The sequence below is a fragment of the Pseudopipra pipra genome, chromosome 1 (assembly GCF_036250125.1).
Source record: "Pseudopipra pipra isolate bDixPip1 chromosome 1, bDixPip1.hap1, whole genome shotgun sequence".
NCBI lineage: Eukaryota > Metazoa > Chordata > Aves > Passeriformes > Pipridae > Pseudopipra > Pseudopipra pipra.
The window spans coordinates 31,011,795-31,028,401 of NC_087549.1; positions in this window are offsets into that span (position 1 = coordinate 31,011,795).

The window sequence follows — 16,607 nt, forward strand, 5'->3', positions numbered from 1 at the left end:
TTCTGCACTCTGAAAAGAGCCACTTCAAATTTAAAAGATCTGATCCCATTTGACTCTCTGGGTACCCTGGCACCTGTCCTCAGCCTCACAGTGAGACCCCAGACACCATCACGCCAACTCACAGAAGACAACTCCTACAGGCTGGAGGCTACCTGTTCCCCAGTTGTTGATTCTTTTAAGCTGGGACCTTACTCTTCCCGCTCCAGATGGTTATTGTTCTTGGATGAGTTGAATTGTGCACTTTGTTAAGTAGGAACTCTACACTTACTGGGACTGGAAGTGACATTTTAACGAAAAATGTTTTTATGATCAAAATAAGCTCCTGACCAGTTCTATTAAAACGCAGTCTTACGCAAGGAAGTCGATACAATGCAAGGCTGTGAGAATACACAAAGACCCAACAACCCCCAAACTTGCTGGTTTAGACTTCATTGTGACTACTCAGGAAGAGACATGAAGGCCAGCTGACACAATCCCACACTCTTCCTACTAAACTCTTTCCCCTTCCAGAACATGGAGGCTGCACTCAAAGTGTCTGTTCAAGATTTTCACATTAACTCCTGAGTTACTAGGAATAAGCCAGCCAAAGACTAGCTGGCACAGGCCCAAGTTATGCTGAGGAACACACTAACACTTGAACAGTAGAAAGAGTAGTATTCCAGAGATGAGGAATATTCCGAGTCTTAGTTTAATTTTAGGCTATACATTTAGCCTGTAAGTCTTTCCATTAATGAAAATGAGCTTTGAACTAGGTCCTTAGAGGGCCAGTGACATTTGAAGGATGGGAGAGGGATACAATCAATTTAAATATGCATTTGCAAATTTACAAAATATTATAAACATGTAAGGTAGTTCATCTATCTTCATCAGGCTCTAAAGCTGTAAATACCAGATGTCATTTATAGATTAAATGATTTTCCTAAATCTAATTTTATATTAATACAAACCATTTGTCAATTCAACATAAAGGCTTCTATTTTAAACATTCAAAAGTCATGGAATGCAAATGTTAGGGTTATCCCAGTGATTCATTGCACAAAACATAAATTAAGGTATAAACTGAAGAGAAAAAATAGTTTGCCTAAGAGGTGTTGAAGCGGATCTGTTCCTGACCTGCTCATGGCATTTTCACCTCTGCTTATTTTTTAAGATTTGTCCTTCTGGGGAAAAGTCTCTCAAAACTCTTTTTTCAATAGCCTGATCTCCTATAGATGCGAAAATCTAACTGACGGTAAACAAAAATTCAGTATGCGTGAGGCAGCTTTGACATGTGAATTCATAAGAAAAAGAAACCTGCAATTTAAGAGGGACATTTTCTCTTCCTGCTTACCTTCAGTAGTGATAATTTCAAAATCATAGAATGGTTAAACACTATATGCCTTTATCTTCATTATCACTTACAGCCCAATCCTTTCAAAAGATCTTCAAAGTAATTGGCCAAGATAATGGGTGTGTCAACAAGTATTTAAAGAAATTGAAGGAAAATGTATCATCCTTAGACAAAAAGAAAGTCTTAAAAAGTAGCAAACACTTGGCTGATTCATTTTTCACCATGCTACAAGAGGATAAGATATCACAGAAGGTAATATTATCAAAACAAATTCGAACTCTTGTATTTGATGCTACTGTTTTCAAACTTTATAAGGTCATTAAGTCATTTGACTTTAATAAAATGTGCAAATCTAAAAATATAACTGTTTAAGAGCAGGGTTTTGGCAACATTTATGTCTCAGAATCCCTAATTTTGAGGTCCCAAAGGAATTGTCAATACAACTAGCAATTAAAAAGGAATAACTCAGTTCAAAGTGACCTTTGTCATGTCCAGTCTGCATATTTGGAGTTTGACTAAGACAACTGAATTGTTAGGCGAAAAGCAACCAAGGACATCTCTGTCTCTGCCCCTAAGGCCATCGTGGGTAGTCAGCTCCATAGAGTTAAATACAGGAACCCTCTTGACCACCAGGATTTTCCCTCTTTGCTAGTCAGCATCAGCACTACAAGAACTCACTCCTCTTGAGAATGAGTTCTGACTTTGAAACCAGCCTAAAATAATTTCTTTTTTTTCATTTTTAAGATGAAAGAGTTGTATGATTATCTATTTATGAATACAGGCTCGATACATGCAAAGAGCAATGCCAGTAACACTCTCTCTAGATAGAATTCTTCTGTTTTAGTATACAGTGGCAGAAGAGTTCTATTATAGCAGCTCCTTGACTTAAGTAAGCTATTCCAGTGAATAGAATCCCTATTTTCTCAAGTTTGCCAATGTAGTTATGACAGAAGAAGGAACACAATACAGGTAAATATAAAGTGAAGACAGGACAAAAGGTAGAACCGACAACAGAGGAACCCTCATAAACATCCACGAGAGAGACCCTCTGAGCTAAGCTTTGACTGCAATAGAGCTGGAGTTATGAACAAATTATGCATTTCTTAGTTTCATGTGTACATGGAAACATATTTTTAACATTTCTTCTTTATTCTTACTGAGGTTGTAGTTTGAAGAGATAATTTTGTCTACTTTCTGATAAATACGATAAGCATTATTTCTCAAAAGAAATTCATATTGCTTCCTTTTTAGTATTAGCATATTCCAACATTTGGAGTACTTACAGAGGGCTTAGCTGTCAGTAATGCATGCGTCCAAGACATAGGTTATTCTGTTTACTTTTTAAAATATGAAGCAAAGCATAACCAGATTTTCATGGCATAGATGTTTATCATGTGGGATTTCTCCACAGATCATGAAATGTAAAAATCCCCCCAACCAAAACCTCAACATATAAGCAAGAGACTGGAGAGGCATCTGAATATTTCTGCCTTGAAGAAGGAATATGTTGTATCACATACCCTCATATATGATCTATTTACTGTGTATGAAAACTCTTTGATTTTTAAAATATCTATATTAAAATATAAAAAATTCTACATACGAGGGGAGATTCCAGTTTGAAATGAAGGTCTAAACCAGGACCTGCTTTAAAGAATTATATAAATACCTTTATAATTTCATTCATTAAAGTATCAGAACAGGAGATAATAAAATCTCATTAATGTACAATGCATCTCAAATGATTTTCACAGCAAGAAACTTGCCTTGCTCCTATCCAAGCATATATGGTAATACTAAGCAGAAGGAAGTACAAAATCAAATAGTTTCTACCACATCATTACATAATTTATTCTCAGATATACCTTGAGAATTATTTTAAATATTCAATTAAGTTGCATTTGAATTTTGCCAAAGATTATTTCAGTTCTTATCACCTTTGGATGCCTGTTCAAAATGCTTACTGCTAAGGCATTAAATGCATCCTCCTGTATTGTCACACTGACTGTAGGGTAAATGAGTCTATGATGATTTCTCCCTCCAAGGCTCAGAATACTAAATTAAAATCTAAAAGAAACAACAACATTGTTTTCATATAACCAGGGGCCTCTCCAAACATAAAATACATTTGCATAGTTCCAGACTCACTGAGGAGGAAGTAAGTTGACTTATTCACATAAAAGCTGCAGTGATGTGTTCTTATACTCTGTCAAGCTACAAATCTGAAATTTGCCTAAAGGCAAATTGAATTTTTTTCTATCCATAGCAATAATATAAAACAAATCTACATAGCTCTTTATCGATATCACAGTCTATTTGTCTTCTAAATTTAAACAACCTTTAATCTGACAGCACATTGCAAATTTTTTGTTTCTTCCTTCATCTATTGCTTAAGTACAATATATTTTGTGGAGTTCTTACCTTTTAAAGTGATACCTGCTTCCAATTAACAGCATTTCAACACAAAATTCCTCAAGAGTAACTAGACAGTGTTGATCCAACCCTTAAGTCATGACTTAAGTATTTCAGTGAAGGGCTTTCTTTTTTTTTTTGACTAAGGACTGCAAATTGTTTTGGGTTCTTTTGGAAATATTAATAGCAGCAGTTTTTCTTGTTCATTAGAAAATGCTTTCTTTTTAAAGTTTCCTCCATAAATTATCTGAATCCTTCTCTACCATGGCCAATGAATTAGAACCATATTGTAGCATTGCATCATCGATATAGCTGTAAAATAGATTTAATACAATCAAGAATAAATCATTGACAAATAAATTCAATAAACATGGTCTGAAGACTGAGTCTTGGCAGACATCACAGTCCATTTCAGCCAAGCCAGATTCCTTGCCCTGTGCAAGAAATCTGTGTGCTCTTCTTGTTAAACAGTCATGAATCTGAGTTAAGTGACTTATCCTCAAGAGCATCATAGTATTATCTCCTCTAATCAGCATTCTAGAGTCAATCAAATCAAATGCTTCTGTGAAAATTACAAAATACAGTGCCAATTCTTTGATTCCATCCAATGCCTGGTCACTGGCAATACTCCTATTAAAATGCCAGATGCCAAAAAATATTCTTGGCATGGTCAGGAAAAAATGAAAGTCACAGATCTGAAGACTTGGATTGAAATGCTGCCAATTAGAGGGACAGGAAGAGAAAAAGCCAAGATATTTTTATTCTCTTACCTATTGAGAACTAACTAAAATTAACTGAAATTACTGAAAATCAGCTCAGACGTGGCCTTCTGGGATTTGATTGCAACATTAGGCATCACCCTTTCATTAAGGTGAAATTCTTCGCATTGACCCTTACTTTGACATAGGTAAAACGAGTTCACTCTTTCGACATTCTTATTGGCTGCCCTAAACAAGAAAGAATATAAATTCTCCTAAGAGCTACCAGGGTTTTTTTTTTGCCCCTGCCCTCTACTACAGGAAGGGTGAAGATGTTGCCATTATCTTTCTGTGTTACTGAAATCACAATCAGATATGTTTCTAGTTGGTGAAATGGGAAGAAAGGAAGGTAGATTTTTTTTTTATTACACACTGTAGGAAGCAGGCAGACTTTAGGTATAACTGTCTAAGAAATTTCCAAGTAACATTTCACAGTATTTTTTATTTTTCTCTGACTTGCAGTTTAGATATTTTTATTGCAAATTAAATTATCTCACCTAGAAAATAATCACTTGAAATGATCCTTAGTCCAAGAGATTATGTGTGCAACAGTTCAGCTACAGGTAAAATTGTTAGAGACAATTCCTAAAGTTGAAAGGCCGGACAAAAAACATGGATTCTCATATGTGATTTAAAAATATAGGAAAAATTTGCAGTTCTGTTCCATTATGAAGGGAGGGCAGAAGCCAGGTATGATATCTTAATGGCTTAAATGACAGTAGACATGCATTTAGGCAAATAAATTGTGCCTATCTTATCAAAAGACTCAAAATTCAATTTGAAAGAGTTTACAACTTCACTTATTTAGAGGTTTGCTGTTTGAAGACAGACTTAGAAAATAAAAATAATGTCCAACTTTTTACTATTAATTTACTTTTTCCTTTCTGTCTCATTTTACATCCTTTATCATTCACACCTGACATTTTATCATGTCTAAGCTCTTTGCATTCACTCTATGTGGAGGTTGAGCACCTTGGTCAGTATTGTGAATTCCTCTCCTAGAACTGTGCATGTAACTCCATTCTTATCATTCTTCTAGTAAGCAAAACATTACTTATTTCTCTTTACGTAGTTTTTAGTGGCAGAGCATGGCTGGGGTGTGAAAGCAACTCTTAGCTCCTAGTCTGGATGATCTTGATTTCATCCTGGTTTAGGATAAGATGTGGGAAATGCAACTCTGCAACCTTTCCTCTTCTCTCTGGTTTTCATGGGAAAGCAAATGGGGACATTAGGCTGGATGGAAAATACTATGATTTCCCCAGTTTGAAGAACAGGTCACCAGAAGCCAAGGTAAATTTTAGGCCTTAACATTTTTAAATCCTTATTCTTTTTTTGAATACACAGATTTACAACTGGAAGCAGAGGCTAAATAATAGGATTCTCAGGTGTGAGAGTTTTTGAATATAATTAAAACCATTCAAAATCAATATTTAATGTCCTAAACTAAATGCATTTACATTATTTCAGTCATATGATCTTTAGAAAGCAAACTGAAAATAAATTTAACATATATTGACAAATAGTAAATTGGGAAATGGCCACATCTGCCTGTGAGCCCATCAGGTTTAAAGGGCCTACAGCAGACTTTTTGCAGACTGGCTTGTGCTATAAAAGCTGTATTCACATAACTGAACAAGACTCACAATTTATCGAAGACCCTACAATATATTGCTATGTGTGAGTTTAAACCAAGCCTAGATAAATTTTGGAAATGATCTGACTAATTGGAAGTTCATAGTCTATATTAAAATTTCTTTAGCTGTACATCTTGGAAAGAAAATATAATACTCTCCAACAGTGTGAACTTTTGGACTACAGTTTCTTTGCTAACACCCACTAGTTTGAGGAAGAGTGGTCTTGGATGTACCACTAAATTTAGGGCTTTGTCACAGAACTGAAATGCACTATTCAACAGCCACAGTTCCTATGTTTTTTATATGTAAGTCCACTCAAGTAAAATATACATTTTACTGCATCAGTGAAAGAAAATATTTGGAGTTGACTGTATGTAGCACGAAATATTACTATTATTTATATAATGTATACTTTCAACAAGATACCATCCTCAGATACGAATCTGCAGCTGAAATACCTTATGAGAAAGCACAAAATGGATTTTTAAGGTTATAGAGTAATGCATTCCACATATCTGAGGCTCAGATAAAGCTTTTTTTTCAGATAATAATCATCAGTACAATGTTCTGTCCATAAAAATCTGTTAAAAATTTACCAGGCTATGATATTCATTATCATAACCTTTCAAGAGAAAGCTCAAATGTGAAAATGCAGCTAGATGTGTACTGGTAATATATCACCCTGTTCTAGTAAACAGATATATTTTATTTTATTTTTTAGATTAGTTTCATCTTGTAAATTACAAATTGGATTAGGAGGTTTGATATGATTGGAAAACAGATTGACAGTCTATTTAGCATTTTTATTAGTCGTGTAGATTATCTATAGGCTATAGATGACCTCAGTCAACTTAACATTCTTTAGGCAGCCAGACACAAGGCAACATCAGCCAATCATAAAAACATGTACTTGATTATTAGGTCTCAAGATGTGTCAAATCAATACACTGCATCACCTTCAAGGATAGATATAAGAAGGCGTCTGCATCTTTTATAACTTAGGAGCCCCAAAGAAAAAATGCTAAAATAAAAACCACAGTTTACATAAGTGATCTTTTATGCAGATACTGATATTATTGTCATTTCAGGTTTTTTATATAATTATCACATTTTTTACTCTTTGAATCTCTTTGAAGCCCAAAGAAATATAGATCATAAATATATTAAATAAAAACTTAAAAGGATCACACTATTTCTACCATCTCTTTGTCTCTACAATATATGTATCCAGAATTAAGTGATCTCTTCTGCATCTGATTGAAACAAGAAATGGTTTAATACAACCAACATACAGTAATACATCAAAGGACTGTTTGTAATCATGCTTAACTGATGCCATCGCACTTTGTGACCTAAAATTTAAAGGAAAAATATGTAACACAGAGACTGTGGTTATGCTGTACTTGCATTCTTTGAGTGCCGCACCCACATCAGTAGCGACACAGGGAGGGAACTATTCCTTTTCTGCAATTTCTTGGTTTCTGGGTATTTGCTAATCCACAGCTGACCTTTAGCACTACTTGGCTATCAACTTCACCGTGTTATCTGCTGACCTTTCTATCAAATTTACCTTGTTTAGGAAAACAGGCAACCAGGACTCTCAATTCCGTTTCTAATTAGTTCAAGCAAAATAGAAAGTGTCATTAACTTCCATGGATCTGGACCCATGCTTAAGGAAGTTACTCAGAGGTAGACTCTACTTACTGTTCTGAAGCAGCATAGTGGTGTTAAGCCTATCTCTTTCAGTTACCAAGACAGAATGAAGGGGCACCAATTTTTCTTTTAGATTGCCTTGCAGGAAAACTTAATCTTTGCACGCTTTGGCTAAGTCTGCGGATTGGATCTTACTAGCACAGTATATTTCCTATGGATGAACTGCAACCTTGAAGCTGCAATAAAGATGAAACAAGTCGCATCTGTCCCATAGTCATGATCACAATATGAAAGGCCTATCACACCTTTAATATCTATGAATTTAGTTTTACATGGTTTGTCAGATGTTTTGGTGATTTTTATGTAGATTTTTTCATTTAACTTATCAGAAGACATTTTTCCGAGTTTGTTAACATTTTTCACTTTAGAAATTAAAATTGATTTGGAGGATAAAACTGTGAACAGTATATTCAGAAAAGCAGTAGATACCTTTATCTTAGCATATAAGATTTCTAAGCATGCACAAAATGTTGTTCTGGTTAAGATACTTCAATGAGAAAGTATCTTGTTGAAGATTTTGCCTAGTACATCTACATATATCCATAATGATTCATCAGACAGATATTTTCGTCCTGAAGCGAGAGAACAAACCATATGTAAAGACAGTCAAAGACCAAATGCAATGTCATTCATTGACACAGGTTAAAAACTTGCCACATCTTTCTTCACAAGAACTTTATTCAGGAAATAATATTTTGAAAATGTTTCTTCTTGTCAAAACACAACTTTAGATAATTTTCTTCCTTTCTAGGGGATTCTCACTAGTAGAAGGAAGAATCCTTTATATTCAAAAACTTTTTTAATTTCTGTGCGCTGAAGACCTTTAGAGACCAAAGTCCAGCATGCTAAATATCCCAGCCAGAAAATCTTGGAAATTGTTTTTTTCTTTTATGGAACACTATCTGAATCACAGGACATGAGTGAAGTTTTTTTCTGTCATTCAGTTATCCCTTTTGCAACAGTGCTGGAACTGAGGTGGCTTTGTACATAATGTATCATACTTCAAAAAGCCTATGCAAGTCAACTTCAGTTTTTTTCTTCTTGTTTGATATATAGATTCTCAAACTAAAATACTGTAACTGTTATTTCTAACAGATTAACTGCTATTCTGCATAGATATAAACATTACAACACAATATGGAGTTTGAGAAGTTTTTTTCCACCTCCTGCTTAATTAAGTCCCGTAACTCCTAATTAACAGTTCCTAAAGCTTTAGTTTGTCTAAGATAGTAAGCCCTAGAATTTCAAGGGTACGAGGTGCTATGTTAATTCAATGGATAGTTACAAATGAGTTGCTAAGGGATTAGCCCAAGAAAAGCTAAATACATTTAGGAAGGTTTTGTGCTAATTTTCCATACAGAAAGATCCAAAGAATCTTAGCTGACTAGAAACTGAAAATCAAGCGAAAATGAAATCCTTTACACCTGACTCTTACTAGTGTGTATCCCTTCCTCCTCCCTTCTCACCGAATTTGCTGGAAAAAAACCACTTATATGACATAATTAACCGGATTTACAAATGTGAGCTTTAACTTCTGCAACCTTAAGTGAAACTTGTTGCTTGATTTACTCTGTCTAAGGCTAAAGAAAAGCCAGATATGAGGGGCTAGAACTTTCTTTCCCCTGCTAAACACAGATTTCTGCTAACCAGCAAGCCTCTTTGTCACAAGTCTTAAGGTAATTTCTCTTCGCTCCCTGAACCCAGGAAGTATATACATATACATGTATGCGCTGAAAAAGATTGTTTTATCAGAGTGATCCTGGAGAGCATGCCACAATGTATGATTGGGCAGCTCATTTGTAGTGTCCCAGTATACCTTTCCAGTGTCCTACAGAAATCCAGTGCACAGGTCTAAGGGTCTCCCTACTCCTGGAAATATCTTACTGTATTGAAGATCATTCCAGTTATTTAATTACTGGTAAATTTCCTAAAACTAATCCTGGATCATCATATGACGATACATCATCTTTTCTTGTTGTTTTTACTTTCTTGTCCTTAAGGTCTCTTGATACCTTTCCCCACCCTCGACGTGGGGGAGCCCAGTTGTGGTTCCTTCTCCATCTGAAGAACCATTCCGACGTCTTGAGGGACGGGGAAAGGGGACTCCAGCGCAGGGGTTTTTCAGGCCCCGAGCCTGGAGGGGAGAGGTGCTCCCCCCTCCCCCCACCACCCACGTGGCCCCATGGCAGGCACAGAGACAGCACACCGGGCGTGGAGAGGAGGCAAGAGAGAGTTTATTGTTGGGGATGTCACATTTATAGGGTTAGGGAGAATCACAGGTTAACCAATTAGAAGTCTCAAGGGGCTTACAGGAACACCCAATCACAGGAAGGGGTTAACAAGGACCAATGGGACACCTCAGGACACCTTTCCCAGGACATTCCTGCATGGGAGATAACAGTTGCTGTGGGGGGTGTTGGGAAGAAGAAACATGTGTTTACAAAGGGACCACAAAGAGCCATCCTAAAACATGTTCAAACAAGTTTCTCATCAGACTTAGTGCTACATCCCACCCTTTTTTATTCCTTAAAGATGAATATGTCTTTATTGATATATGGATTTTAAATTTACCCCATTCTCTTAGTGTCTGAGGGTGTCCCTATAAAACAGAAATTAAAAATGTTTTTATTGATGTATTCATAAACAAGTTTTTCACTTACACAAACTTCCAATTTACTGCTGAACCAAACAAACTACTTATTGCTATTAATTTTAGTTTCATTAGAGTCCAAATGGTTGTTTTCTTCTGTTTCTCGGAGGCAGTCTTGGTGTCCAGAGGGGCTGCGGCGGCGGCTGCTGCCTCGGCCACGTGGTGGGACGTGAGGAGTGCTGTGTGCGGCAGGAGCAAGGCAGAGGAGGGATCGGCGGGATCGGCGGGGGCCGCCAGTAGCACCGGGGTCTCGGCGGGGCGGCGGTACCGCGGGTGTCCGGTCCGGTCTGTCGTGGGGCGGGGTGCGCCCCGGGCGGCTCGGCCGGTGGGAGCTGGAGCGGCGGGAGCGGGGCCGCCTGATGTAGGGGTTTCCCCAGAGCCGCGGCACGGCGGGGCCGACCCGGGGCCGGGAGCCGCGCAGGGGGATTGCTGCGGAGCTGTTTCTAGCAGCTTTAACCCTTTTTTCGCCATGCTGGCGTGGTCTAAGTCCCTTGTTAGAAACGGGACTATCTTTCAGGTTAGCAAAACAGTCTTATTAGATGACTTGCGGATGGAATTAGATATGTTCTTTAAGCTTTCTTTTTCTCTCTTAAAGAGGCATGCACGCTTCTTGTAGTTACAGGTTTACAGGGGGAGAGGTTTAGGGAGTATGCCGAAGTCTGCTTATAAGGGAATATGCCGGGTCTGCTCCTTACCTGAATGTCCTCAGGAAGGTTGAGGTATTCAAAACAGGCTGCTCTCTTGTGGTGATGCCGTCTGCTAATACCTTGACGCTTAGACTCCGGTCCTACCGTTGCGCACGACTTCGCCCCAGTCTGTGCGTTAGGACTGCTCTAATCTTCACAGAAGAGTTCAAACAATCTTGGCCTCACCACGTGGCACCAATTACGGCGGATTGAGGGGGATTGGGGAAGACTTCGGGGCGTCGGGGAACACAGATGTCGCATCTGCGCCTTAGGAATCACCTATCTTCATAGAAGAGTTCAGTAAATTCGTTTCCTCACACGGGGCACCAGTTCTAGATCCCTTTCCCCACCCTCGACGTGGGGGAGCCCAGTTGTGGTTCCTTCTCCATCTGAAGAACCATTCCGACGTCTTGAGGGACGGGGAAAGGGGACTCCAGCGCAGGGGTTTTTCAGGCCCCGAGCCTGGAGGGGAGAGGTGCTCCCCCCTCCCCCCACCACCCACGTGGCCCCATGGCAGGCACAGAGACAGCACACCGGGCGTGGAGAGGAGGCAAGAGAGAGTTTATTGTTGGGGATGTCACATTTATAGGGTTAGGGAGAATCACAGGTTAACCAATTAGAAGTCTCAAGGGGCTTACAGGAACACCCAATCACAGGAAGGGGTTAACAAGGACCAATGGGACACCTCAGGACACCTTTCCCAGGACATTCCTGCATGGGAGATAACAGTTGCTGTGGGGGGTGTTGGGAAGAAGAAACATGTGTTTACAAAGGGACCACAAAGAGCCATCCTAAAACATGTTCAAACAAGTTTCTCATCAGACTTAGTGCTACACTACTCCTGGAAATATCTTACTGTATTGAAGATCATTCCAGTTATTTAATTACTGGTAAATTTCCTAAAACTAATCCTGGATCATCATATGACGATACATCATCTTTTCTTGTTGTTTTTACTTTCTTGTCCTTAAGGTCTCTTGATAAATGTTCTATTGCATATCTGAATTAGTGAATTCAGACTTCCTTATGCATCATTTTATGAAAGATGTTATATGTATGGCCTCATTAGAAATCTAAGGGCACCTAAATTCCACTCTACTTTGCACTGCAACTTTCGGTTTTCTTCTCTGTCAGATTTCTTCATGATACTTCACATTCAATGATTTTTGCATTAAATATAGGTGTGTTGCCTTAATACTCTATTGCAAAATACTTTATTGTACTTGGTAGTAAACACATTACTTTTGGTGGCCTATGTAACAATTTGTACTACCCCTATCCCATTATCCCTTTCTTCCTCTGGTGCCATTGATAAAAAAATCAAATAGTCAAGGATTGAGACTAGTTTGACTTGACTGGCGTTTTTTTAGACAACTTTATTTCTCTGGTGATCTCCTAGATTAGCTTTCTTCTTCTAGCAATTTATTTTCTGGTCATTGACCCCATTATTTCTTTATTTTTAGTAAGAAAGCCACAACAAGCTGTCTCCCAAAAGCTTTCTGTTACGCCGGCTAAACAACCTCAATTCAGCCATTCTTCATAGAAGTGGAGTTCCAGCACCCTGATCTTTTTGTGGCCCTCCTCTGGACTTGCTCTAACATATCAACTTCTTTTTTGCCCTGGGAGGCCTAGAGCTGGACACAATATTCCTGATGGGGTCTCACGAAAAAGGACAGGAGGAGAATCACCTCCCTCAGCCTGCTGGCCAGTCTTCTCTTTATGCAGCTGAGGAAATGGTTGACTTTGTGGGCTGCAAGTGCATGCTGCTGGCTGGTGTCCAATTTTTCATCTACTATTATTTCCAAATCCTTCTCTGCAGGACTGCCCTCAGTTCATTCATCCCTCAGTTTGTACTGATAATTCTGCTTGTCCCAACCCAGCTGAAAGACCTTGCACTTGGCTTTGCTGGACTTCGTGAGGTTTACCTGGATCCACTTCTGAAACCTGTCAAGGTACCTCTTGATGGCATCCTCCCTTAAGCGTATCAAAGCACAACTTAGATTGGTGTCATCCACAAACTGAGACATCTGAAAATAATGGTACAGTAGGATTAACACTGAAAAAAGATCTCCTCTTGAAGATACTGTATGACTTAAGCTGAATACTGTCAGGAAGAAATAAACTGTTTTATCACTATGTCCTTATCATTCACAGTCTGTCCCACAAGCCCCTGGGAGCCCTGTAGACCCACACATTTTCACGCATACCTCCTGTTTCTTTCATACTTAAACAATACATTATTTGCCTTTTAGTCTCTGAATATATGATTTTTTTTTTTTGTCTTCTTGGCTCTATTATTCTATTTTAAATGTTTGGCTGACAGAATTTATGATTCTTTCTACAGGGAAAGATAGGATTTAGCAGTTTGACTCAAGCAGTCTTGCAGATTTTGCCATTTACAAATACTGACTTTTGTCTTGCATTTTCTGCTGTAGTAAGTTATGATCTCCATAATTCTGTTATAACACAGTCAACATATGTCTATCCTGAGACAAAATTTAATTTTCCCCATGTTTTATATTAGAGCCACTTTGACTAGTTATGCTATTAAAAGAAACAACAAAACCCAATGAAAAATCCTTTCTGTAATTTGATGTTACAGTACTTGTTCTTTTGTTTGAGTCTTATTCCTCCAATTTTGAAATAATTTATATTGTGGTCACTTCTGTTTAGTAGCCCCAGTGTTTTCAAACAATTCCTGTACATTACCACTTCCAATTTACTCCTCCTGTGTGTCTTTAGAAGTCATAATCCTGGAAGGAAATGTTTTAAAGGACACGCATCCTTAAACCTGGCTTGTTAGGGCACTGCACTGATTTAATGAATGAATCAGACTATTATTACTATTTAATTATCAGAAAGAGTGATTACTAGTAATAGTAAATTAGCAACATCTTTGATCTTATTTATTGCTAAACATCCAATATTCTTTTCCTAAGTATAAAGTCAGTAATTCTATACAACTTACATACATTTATTTTAGTGAACTAAATATACAGATTTTCGTAATCAGAATCCCCTTTATTGACACCTTTCCTTGACTTATGTTTTATGGGATGAAGACTCTCTTTCTTTTTTCTGATTTCTGTCAGCTGCACAGCCTATTTTGTTCTTTTGCTGCCATGATGTTCCAGAAATCATTGTAACTCATAATGTTTTTTACATATGTTACCCTCCCTTGCCTGATTCTTTGTTTCCCACTATACATGTTTCAGCTCATCTTTTCATTTCGTTTTTAATTTATTGCCTATATTGAAAGCAATAAGTAAAGCCTCCACCTCCTAACTTTGAAGTATTCTACCTGATTCTGGGTTGGAACCCACACTTTACACTTATACAATTGGTAATACTGCCTTAATTTCATTAACAAAGCTCTGGTCTCTTCAGCCTTGATCCTAAATATCACACATATATCAGTCTCTAACAGTATCTTCCTCTGGCAAAAGGGAATACTTTAGAATGTCTTCCTGCTACTTGGCATACTTTTTAATCCATTTTTATGGTTTTCATAAAAAAAGCAAAGACAAACTTTTATTAGTTGAAAGTATTACTTCAGCATGGGTGATGAAATGCTTACAGGGAGATAGATTTATAATCTGCAAAAAATAACTGTGTCATTACTATTCTATAGTAAGCATAAGGAATGCTAAAATGGAGAAGCTTCTTCCAATTTAAAAAAAAGAAATTTAGTATTAGTCGCTTTTTGAATAGACTTTGAAGTATTCTGGCATCCAAGTATCATGTATGGAAAACAGAATGGATTTTAAAGTATTATTCAGCATAAAATACCTTTATTACTGACGTTTAACGTTTGAAATGCAGTTTTTGGCTGATAGAAAGAAACATGGTAAAGACCAACTTACTTCAGATGATTTTCAGATAGGCAGAGGCCAAAATACTCCATGAGTTGCTACAAACATAAAAAATTTTCTCATGCAGCTGCTTTGAGAAACTTTATCATGTTGTTGGGGTTTTTTTTAATGTATAATAATTTCTGAGCATACTCATCGTTGTGTGGAAAAATAAACAAATGCAGACTCTGATGTAGGAAGAAGGATACATACAGTAAAGTAAGAATTTCAAGCTATCATCTCAACTTCACGGTGAATTGAAAGGACGCTGCATAAGCAAGCAACGTTGTTTGAAAGTCATATTAATATTTTAGAAGTCTTAAGAGTTAATGAATTCTCTTATGGTGAACGTTATCTTCCTTTCTTTTGCAGTATTGATACATATAGCCACTATGATGAGGTTTTTGCTGGGAATATTTATATGCTGAGGAGAAATGTTTCAAAAGCCACCTGCAAATAAAAATGTTCAGAAAGCCTCTCACTTTTGCTTGTTCCTTTCTCATAGTCTCTTTTTCAGAGGATTGAAAAATGACAAAATACTTTCTTAAAGAAATAAAGATTTTTTTAAAAACAATTTTATTCATTTTATCACAATCTTACATCAGCAAATCTTATTAAATAGTAAGTTTTTTTTACTCTAAAATTATTACTGTTAGAAGTATTTTTTATGTTAAGTACTATGAGTAACACTATTACTATTTAGGCATATTTATTTTTATTAACATATGCTGGGGCAGTTCTACTTGTTTTAAAAATACAGTGATTTTTTTTGCTCTACCAGCATTAAAAGGAGCTTGAAATCAATTTTATTCTATGTGGAAAATGTATATCCCTTGGCATTTAACTTAAGACATAGCCAGTAAGTTCACATTCATGTGACAGCACAGTTCAAATTGATGAAAACAATGTATTTCTTGTGTCATTGTAAATTTGATAAAAATCTGAGCATAATAAAACAAAAAATGGGGAAGTGTGTTCCTACAAGAACTAGTAAACATTCACTGTTCTGTTTTTCAAGAAAGATTTTTTTTTTCTTTAATCAATTAATGGAAATTAATATTTTTACTGTATAACTTATTAATGTTTAAGGTAGTGGCTGTAAAAAACCAAAACCAAATAAAAAATATTTCAGAATTAAATGAGCCAAGAATATTTCAGCCAGATATAACACTTGCATGATGTCTTAGAAATTGGAATAGATCAGTAAACATGCTAAAATGCAAATGTATGCTCATTTGAGTACGTAAGACAGAGAGGTAACCTAATTTTGAAGTATACTGTGCAACTATGACTTAATTTAGGCAACAGCAGCTATGGGCATTCTATGCCTTTGATGATCTGACCACATGAAACCACAAAACAGGACAGAACAACAAGTTATCCATGATAAATGAAAAGGAACAATAGGAATATTTCATCATGAAACTAGAGATTTTAAGAGAAAATTGTTCCATTTTTTGCAATGAGCAGTATTTAAAAATTCCACCTGTAGGCCAAATCAGTCTTCTGTGATCCTGGTGGGATTGACACTTGAACATTACTTTAGGATTTTGCTTAGAACAAAAGAATAAAA